The sequence below is a fragment of the Portunus trituberculatus genome, chromosome 24, assembly GCF_017591435.1.
Source record: "Portunus trituberculatus isolate SZX2019 chromosome 24, ASM1759143v1, whole genome shotgun sequence".
In the NCBI taxonomy this organism is placed as follows: domain Eukaryota; kingdom Metazoa; phylum Arthropoda; class Malacostraca; order Decapoda; family Portunidae; genus Portunus; species Portunus trituberculatus.
Window position 1 is genome coordinate 6,420,576 of NC_059278.1, and position 10,000 is coordinate 6,430,575.

The following is a 10,000-nucleotide window of genomic DNA, read 5'->3' on the forward strand; positions in this document are numbered from 1 at the left end:
TATTAGCAAATGAGAGAGGGAGAGGTGTGACACAGGTACGAACAAGTGTGAATGAGTAATGAGAGTATCCAAACAGGTGACACTGAGTACGTCTTAATGATGATGAAATTATTAATCAAGGAAGTGAGGGTAGTGAATGTGTGTGTGTGTGTGTGTGTGTGTGTGTGTGTGTGTGTGTGTGTGTGTGTGTGTGTGTTTGTTTGTTGGCGTGTCTGTGAATTCCAAGAGGTGTTAATATTTTCGAACATGATTGGGTGGAAGGACGAGAAGGAGGAGGAGGAGGAGGGTAAACTCGGTACATGGAGGAGGAGGAAAAGGAAAGGGAGGAAGAGGAGGAGGAGTGTGGGGGGGTAGTGGTGGGGTGAAACGTGTACCAATATGGCGTAATTCTATAAGGAACCAATCTGCTTAATGATGGCGCCTTCGAATTGGTGGAAAATGAGAAAAAATATTAATTACATGTAGCTCATCGTTGGCTCCGCGTCGCCTCGTATATATATTTTTTCTCATATATATTTTTTCATTCCATATTGGACGAACTGAATAATGGATGTAATTCAATATTTTTTTTTTTGTAGCGAACTGTTTCTTTTTCATTTCCTATTTCATTTTTTTTTCATCTTCTTCCTTTCTTTCGTTCTTTTATTTCCTTTTTCCTTGCGAGGTATTTCTACCATCATCATTAGTCTCTCTCTCTCTCTCTCTCTCTCTCTCTCTCTCTCTCTCTCTCTCTCTCTCTCTCTCTCTCTCTCTCTCTCTCTCTCTCTCTCTCTCTCTCTCTCTCTCTCTCTCTCTCTCTCTCTCTCTCTCTCTCTCTCTCTCTCTCTCTCTCTCTCTCTCTCTCTCTCTCTCTCTCTCTCTCTCTCTCTCTCTCTCTCTCTTTCTCAACCATACTCCTCTTCTCTTCCTCCCTCTCTCATATTTCTCTCACTGACTATCTCTCTTTCCTTACATTCCTCCCTTTCTCTCATTCCTCTCTTCTTACCTTTCTCCCTCTTTCTTAGTCATCACCTCTCCTTCTCTTCTTTCTCCTCCTTCCCCCTCCCCCTCCCTCTCTCCGTTGTCTTCCTTGTCTCCTGTGGGTATGGCAGAGGTGAATTTGAATAACCAATCACACGAAGTAGAGTAAGACTGAACGAGACACCCTGACTGATTGTTCTACCATTCCCTCCCTTCATTCTCTCCCTTCCCTCCTTTCCTCCTTATAGCTACTGATCGTATTTATTTCTGTAGTTTTGTTTTCAAGACCAGTTGCCTAAAGTTGCTTAACTTCTTCAGTACTGAGATGTATTTTTATCATGAGTTTTGTGTGTGATTAGACGATTTTATTTACTAAGTTCTATGGGGATGAAGATTAATGGCCAGAGTTTTCACTATTTTAAATCACCAAATAGGAAGCAGAATGAATATGGAAATGCGTCATGGCACTGAAGAGGTTAATTATTCATCCTTTGGTGTTAGGTAGGTTTCGTTTGATTTATTGTGTTAAGAGTAGGTTTTCATAATTGGATGGGCAGGTAAACATTATAGGCGTAGGTTGATAAGGTAAGTTATATTTCATGATTCCCACGGTTTGATTTGCTTGATTATTTCCTCCTTCTCCTCCTCCTCCTCCTCTTCTATTTCACCTCCCCTTTTTCCTTTTTTCTACCATCTCTTATTCCCGCACCCTCGCCTCTGTCCCTCGCGTCCCTCACCCTCCCCCCCCTACCTCTTCCTCCTACTTTTCCTCTCATTTCTTTCTCTCTCTCCTCTTTCATCATGCACTCTAAGCCCCGTTCCCCATTTCGTCCCCCTTATTTCATTCTCTCTCTCTCTCTCTCTCTCTCTCTCTCTCTCTCTCTCTCTCTCTCTCTCTCTCTCTCTCTCTCTCTCTCTCTCTCTCTCTCTCTCTCTCTCTCTCTCTCTCTCTCTCTCTCTCTCTCTCTCTCTCTCTCTCTCTCTCTCTCTCTCTCTCTCTCTCTCTCTCTCTCTCTCTCTCTCTCTCTCTCTCTCTCTCTCTCTCTCTCTTTCTCATTCCCCTTCAACACAGGAAAAAAAAATCACTTCTCCCAATATGTGAAGGGGAAAATATTAGAGCGAACGTAACACCCACTGACCGGCTGCTCTAATTCGGGCATAATTAAGCCGGCAGGACAGGTACCAGCAATTATGTTAATTCCATCATTTAGGCTAATTGAGTGTCAGATAGAATCACTCCAGGAGCCCCGTTAGTGTTAGGGGAGTGGGAGAGAGGACGGGGGGGCGTGCGTGGAGGGTGTAAGAGAGAGAGAGAGAGAGAGTTGCAAATTTTTCCAGTCGACAAACACAAGAAACATTGTTTGCTCATTTAAAAAATAACACTTGAAATATTTGTTATCGGAAATATTTGCTTCATATTTTCCACTTATATTTTGCTTGTTTCTCACACACACACACACACACACACACACACACACACACACACACACACACACACACACACACACACACACACGCACATAGAAAGCAGCATAGTTGGGTTTGTACGCCAAAATGTATCGATTCAGCGGAGTAACGCATTTTTTCCTTTCAACAGAGGGCGCCAGTAAATGGTAAAATAAAATAAAGTAACACCAGGTTTATTGGCAAATTTTGGGACCACTCTGTGTAGATTTGAAATATAAAGGCATTTACATTTTTGCCGCTGCAATAAAAAGATTGTGTGTCGCTGTTTTTTGCCACGATATATTTGGTCCTAATTTTTGACACAATAGAAAGGACCACAGTAGGAAAAAACAAAATACAATAAAAAAGAAACACACATGCAAGTTTTGTTTTTTTGCTATGTTTGTAGACTACGATAATGTTTTTTTTAGATATATTCAATGTATCAATACGAGAAGTGGAGATATTTACGGAGCGTTTATTTGAGAAGTGCGAAAGTTTTTTTTATTTATCATTTTTAAGGACATCTGATTATTTCTAATTTATTTTTTATTACGGGAATAATCTTAGACGCTAACCTGCATAATATGAGTTTCCGTCATAATGTTTGTCTTTGTTTCGTTCGTGAGGATTGTACGTGAAGTATTTTGATCTATTTACCGTATTTGTTTGTTATTTGAACTGAATGTTGAAACGGTAAATTTGTTGTAGAAGAGAGAGAGAGAGAGAGAGAGAGAGAGAGAGAGAGAGAGAGAGAGAGAGAGAGAGAGAGAGAGAGAGAGAGAGAGAGAGAGAGAGAGAGAGAGAGCAACACGCCAACATAGTTTTCCTCTAACCCTTCCCTCTCCATCTCCCCTTTCACCACTTCCTCCTTCAGAAGAAAAATATAAAGTACTGCAGAATTATACACAATTAATTTTCGCGAATTGTCTGTGAATTAAACACGAGCGAATCTGCATCTTGCCTCGCGCCGCAGACTTGTTGTTCCCTCATTTAATTACCGCCAAATTTTTCCGCCATTAAGTTCTCAAAATTGGCACTGTAGCGCAAATTAGTTTTTTTTTTCCTTTTCTTTTTTTGTTTCCCTTGCACTTTGCGTTTATACATTTTTTGTCCCTCGCTCCCAAATTTACCTTATTATTCTCAAATGCCAATTACCTGCCTAGTTGACCTTTTTAGAGCACTGTTAATGGCCTGGCCTCTTCCTCCTCCTCCTCCTCCTCCTCCTCGTTATGGTCCAGTGTTTTGCATGTGTATTTTTCTGCTTTATTCTCTTCCTTTTGCTTTTCTTCATCGTCTTTTCTTTCTATTTTCTTTTCACCTTCTTTCTTCTCCTCCTCCTCCTCTTTTTCCTCCTCCTCCTTATGTTCTACTTACTCCTGCTCTATCTGCTCTTGTTCTTGTTCTTTATCCTTCTGCTCCTTTTTCTCCTCCTTCCTCTCCTCCTCCTCTTCTTCCTCTTCCCACTAATACTGCTACTGCTACTACTACTACTTCTACTACTATTACTACTACTGCTACTACTACTACTACTACTACTACTACTACTACTACTACTACTACTACTACTACTACTACTACTACTACTACTACTACTACTGCTGCTGCTGCTGCTGCTGCTGCTGCTGCTGCTGCTGCTGCTGCTACTGGTTCTACTAGTAATGCTGCTATTACTACTACTACTACTACTACTACTACTACTACTACTACTACTACTGCTACTGCTACTACTACTACTACTCCTACTACTACTACTACTACTACTACCACCACTACTACTTCTGCTACTACTAATGTTGTTGTTATTATCATTATTATTGTCATTATTATCATTTATTATTATTATTATTATTATTATTATTATTATTATTATTATTATTATTATTATTATTATTATTATTATTATTATTATTATTATTATTATTATTATTATTATTATTATTATTATTATCATTATTATTATTATTATCATTACCATTATTGTTATTACTATTATTATCAATATTGCTACTATTATTATATCATTGTTGCTTTTACGTTTAAGTTCATCGGAAATTAGCAATATAGTTTTGCATTTAATTGTTTTCAGACATTAATTCATTCTCTCGTTCACTTAATTATTCATCTCCATTTTTTCACCATATTCCTGGTATGATTGACAGTAACGCACATCGTAGCTATAACAGTAATAAAATATTGACAGTAAAGACAAATCGAATCGCGACATGATGTTGTTTCTATACACACACATACACACACACACACACACACACACACACACACACACACACACACACACACACACACACACACACACACACACACACACACACACACACACACACACACACACACACACACACACACAAGAGAGAAGTCTCCTTGGCAGAAAATAAATATGAAAGGAAAACTAGAAAAAAAGGAGGAAAAGGAAAGGCAAAAATGGGAAAAGAAGAGAAACGAATGGTAAAAAAATAAGAGAGGAAGATAAATTGGAGGGAAAGCGGGACGGAAAAGGAGGTAAAATAAGGAGTGGGATAAAACGAAGCATAGAAAAAAAAAACAAGACAATGAAAGTAAAATAAAAAAGAAGTGAGTGATGCAAGCTTGGCAGCATTGCAATGGAAGGCACTAACAGGTCAGAGAAAGTTTTAGCTGATTGTGGGACGGAACTAGGGATTACATATTAGTCTGAGGATCGTATTTTTGAAGTTTCCGCTCTGCAACCCGACGAACTTCAAAAGCTTTCATGTATTTAAAGTAAGCGGACTTTTGAGAGTGCTTTATTTCTTTCCAGGGATAGATGCACAAAATTTTTATGATATTAAGAGTAAAAACAATCTTGAGAACCCTGCTAGTTATATATTAGTGGCCATTGAAAGTTGTCATGAGGGAGCAGAGTGTTTCGGAATACAAGTGCATGAAAGATACATGAATCGCTTAGTTATATTAAAAAGTCATTACGTGGTATAAAGGAAATAGAAAGGATGAAATAAGGAAAATTCTCAGGATTAGTAAGTAACCAAGGTAGAATAAGAAATAATGAATTCAAGCTTAATAAGAAAGTTAGATTTAAAAAAAGAGAGAAGAAATTGATGTTGAAATAAAGCGCTGGATAAATGGAATGGCTTTGGTAAGCAGGTTGTTAGAGAGCTTTGACAAATACCTGGATGGCGATGATAGGCAGAAATAAATAGGCTTGTCTCACCGATTGATTGCCGCGTGTTTGCCTGTTCGCTTCATGCAGGTTCCATAATTTTCCTATATTTTTATGTTTTGAGACAAGAGAGATGAATAACGTTAAAGGCGTGAAGGTAAGAATTGAGGGGGCAGCGAGTGAGTCTGTGAAGGAAAGAATAGAACGGTTTGTCAACGCACTCTATGGAAACACGTTTCCAACTGAACAGCAAGGAAATGTATAAAAAGGATAGCTACTGAACCAGAGAAGCAAGTGAAAATAAATCAGAAAGCTTTGCCTTGAGAGAGAGAGAGAGAGAGAGAGAGAGAGAGAGAGAGAGAGAGAGAGAGAGACTTACATATAGATAGACAGACAGGAAGAGGAAGGAGGGATGAGAAGCGAGAGGTCCTTAGTGTGTCAGGGAGAGACCAGGGAAGGGAGGTGGCGGCGTCAGAAGCAGGGAGGGCGAGAGGAGAGAGGAAGGGCAGCGGCCGCCACTTCATAACCCGAGAACAGAGCTGGGCGGGACACATAATCTAAATTGCAAATTGTTTATAATTTTCCCCTCAACCTGGTTTGGCTCGTTTTACATATACTCTCTCACACGTACACACACACACACACACACACACACACACACACACACACACACACACACACACACACACACACACACACACACACACACACACACACACACACACACACACACACACACACACACACACACACACACGTAAATATATTCCTACATTTGTTGTTTCAAACGTGCCTTAACTCACACACATATTCATACGCCACGCGCGCGCACGTACACACACACACACACACACACACACACACACACACACACACACACACACACACACACACACACACACAAATAACTCCTTATAATCTCAACATATACGTTCATATGATGGAAACGAAGAACTACAGGAAATTTGTGAACGAAAAGAAAATATTTAGCAGAAGGACGAAGAGAAGGGATAGGAAGAGAAGGAGGAGAAGGAGAAAGAGGACGAGGAGGACGAGGAGGACGAGGAGGAGGAAGAGAAAGAGGAAGAGGTGGAGGTGTAGGAGGAGCGGAGAGGGAGTAAGAAGACAAGAAAGCAAGGCAAAGTAAGTAACTCACTTGAGCGCAGGGTCGTTGAGTAACACTTGAGGGTAACATGCTGAAGCGTAACACAAAGTAACACAGAGTAATTCCGACAATGGCCGTCCTGACACGCCCTCCCTCAGCCGCGACTTTTTAGTGTTATGAGAAGCCAAAAACAAAGCCTTCTTGAGCCTGCCGTAACTCACTTGAGACGAGAGAGAGAGAGAGAGAGAGAGAGAGAGAGAGAGAGAGAGAGAGAGAGAGAGAGAGAGAGAGAGAGAGAGAGAGAGAGAGAGAGAGAGAGAGGATGCATACATACAGAATGAAACGAAACAGGATGAGTTTACAGAAATGCACAGATAAATTCCAAGGACTTCGTAGGATCCTCGCTACTCGAAATGCCCTCCTGTGATGACTAAACCAAAACGTTCTGATTATCCTACACCACTGCTCCTCTTCTGACGCTCCTCCCTACCCCCTCTCTCCCTCTCTCCTTTGCTCTCTCCCTCGCTCCCTTCCTTCCCCTTTCACCTCCCTCGAATTCCACTCCCCCCCTTACATTTATCCCTCCTTCCAACCCTCTGTCTCCTCCTCCCCTGTAGCCTTCATGCCGTCTCTCTCTCTCTCTCTCTCTCTCTCTCTCTCTCTCTCTCTCTCTCTCTCTCTCTCTCTCTCTCTCTCTCTCTCTCTCTCTCTCTCTCTCTCTCTCTCTCTCTCTCTCTCTCTCTCTCTCTCTAGACCCTAATTTATCTCTTCACTCCCTCCCATATTTCCTCCTCCCCTCTTCCCATCCTCCTCCTCTCTCTCCCTATCCCTTCTTTTCTCCTCGAGGCAGCCAGCTGATGGGAAAACCTCTGATTTGCCTTCTCTCTCTCTCTCTCTCTCTCTCTCTCTCTCTCTCTCTCTCTCTCTCTCTCTCTCTCTCTCTCTCTCTCTGACCATTGTATTCCGTCATCGTCGTCTTCGTAGTAGTAGAAGTAGTAGTAGTAGTAGTAGTAGTAGTAGTAGTAGTAGTAGTAGTAGTAGTAGTAGTAGTAGTAATGATAGTAGTAGTAACAGCAGCAGATACGTTAGTAATAGTACTTTTCTTCCGATAGGTTGATTTTATACACATTCTGTTAACACGAGTCTTTTTCCAGCGTCGGAAGATCACCACGCGACTATTTTGTAAAGCCACAACGACGATTAGGCGAGGTCTCAAGACTGCTTCTGCCGTCGGTAATGTAGAAATCTTGTTAATCTGCCACTAGAACCGTAAAACTAATCTTAAAGACCCGCGTAGCTTTAACTAGAGTGTTTTGAAAGTAGTGGAGGTACGGCTAGAAGTGTTTCAGAGGATGGAGGATACGCGGCGCTTTACGTAGGTGTGATAAAATGTTTGCCTGTCTTCTTGGTGACAGCGCCACGGTAAATCACGAACTAAGGGGAGTGAGAGAGGGATGCCGTGGTGGAAGAGAGAGAGAGAGAGAGAGAGAGAGAGAGAGAGAGAGAGGAGGAAGGGAATTGTAAAGTTTTAGATTTAGATTTTTTTGATGATCGATTTCGCTTTATTAATTTCTCTCTCTCTCTCTCTCTCTCTCTCTCTCTCTCTCTCTCTCTCTCTCTCTCTCTCTCTCTCTCTCTCTCTCTCTCTCTAACACACACACACACACACACACACACACACACACTAACAACACTTCTTACCGCGACACTTTAACGTTCGCTAAGTATAGTACGGAAATGCGCCTCTTTCTGCACTAAATAGCGCTGTATAATGCAGAAGAGTGTGGTTATCTCGCTCAATTATTTGTTGTTCGTTGCGCGCACACTGGTAAATGCAACATGACACTGAATAAAATTGCTTAAATTGCTCACACATAAATTTGAAATGTATGATGATGTCGGTGTAAAATTCATTAAAGTATGGAAGGTTATTGTTGTTTATTGCAACGGTATTTTGTTTGATTTGCCTCATAATTAATTCAGCCAGTTCGTCTGTTTATTATCAGGTCAGTTATACGTGTATTCATAAAGTCAATTTCCTATATACTGTTCAAGATAAACCGTTATTTCTTTTCATGATTATAGCGTTTGTGGGCATTTGAGTGATAATATATGCGACGTCATAAATAATATTCTATGCATCTTCATTTGTCAATTTTCTTTACTTATTGTGTACTCATATTCACAAAGTTTATCTGCATACGGTCTAGACTAAGCTTAGTTAATTGTTTCATGATTATATATACCGTGTGACCTTTTGAGAAATGATAATTCTTGTGTGGTAAATGATTCAGTAAACATTGTCGTATAAGAAGTCCACTTTAGTTCAAATATATCCACTTTTCCTACCTGACTCACTCATAGAACCTGAAGTAGAGTGAAGTGAATTTATAAATCATGAATGTTGCTATCATTCTTTGATTCTTGATTTCTCCACAGTAGAAAAGTGTGCGTGTGTGTGTGTGTGTGTGTGTGTGTGTGTGTGTGTGTGTGTGTGTTTCAACTAGCAATAATTGCACCTCGGTTAAACCTCATTGGTTACGATACTGCCACTGCGCAAAGCATTGTAAGGTTTGTGTGTGTGTCATCACCTTTTTTATCATTATTATCATCGTTGTTGTTGTTATTTTATTATCATTTTTATTATTATTATCATTGTTATTATTATAATTATCATTATTATTACTATTATTATTATTATTATTGTTATTATTACTACTACTGCCACTACTACTATTACTACTACTACTACTACTACTACTACTACTATGACAAGTATCATCACCACCACCACCAATAATGATAGCAGTGATGATGAGTTTCACCGTGATGTGCAATGTGCTACTTGACAGTTATCACACAATTAAAGCAACGTAAATAGGAAAGAGAAAAAAATACGAAAACAATTTTCTTATTTGATTCTTAATGGTTCGTGTGAAGTATAAGAGTTGTCATAACACAAACAAAATGCGGAGACGCTATCGAAGTCGTAGTTTCCCGGAGATGTCTAATGCCACAACCGCTGAACAATTCCTTTAGTCAACCACAGAGCTATGATTCTTAAAGACAAAAGCATACCGGAGTGTTAGATGGTTGTTTTGTGGTGTACCATAAATCATTTTTAATGTGATTACTTTTAATAATCAACTAATTTCTTTTATTTTCCAGCTTGAAATGTACAATTATTCATGAATTAATAATTAGTAATACGTCACAAAATTTATGACTTGTGTTGAGAAAAATGGGAAAGATAATGATAGGTTCGTCACTGTACTGCTACCATTACGAACAATTATGACATTATTCACCAGCATTACTTATTAACATCATTG

The 10,000-nt window shown here is 39.8% G+C and overlaps 1 protein-coding gene and 1 pseudogene across 1 annotated transcript in view; both read right to left on the reverse strand.

The window, feature by feature from the left end:
• LOC123508450 (visual system homeobox 2-like) overlaps positions 1-10,000 on the reverse strand; it is a gene marked incomplete at its 3' end in the record, with an annotated part of 55,731 nt that overhangs the window by 42,308 nt on the left and 3,423 nt on the right. The gene's annotated exons all lie outside the window — the stretch shown is intronic.
• LOC123508494 lies at positions 9,147-9,232 on the reverse strand (annotated as a pseudogene).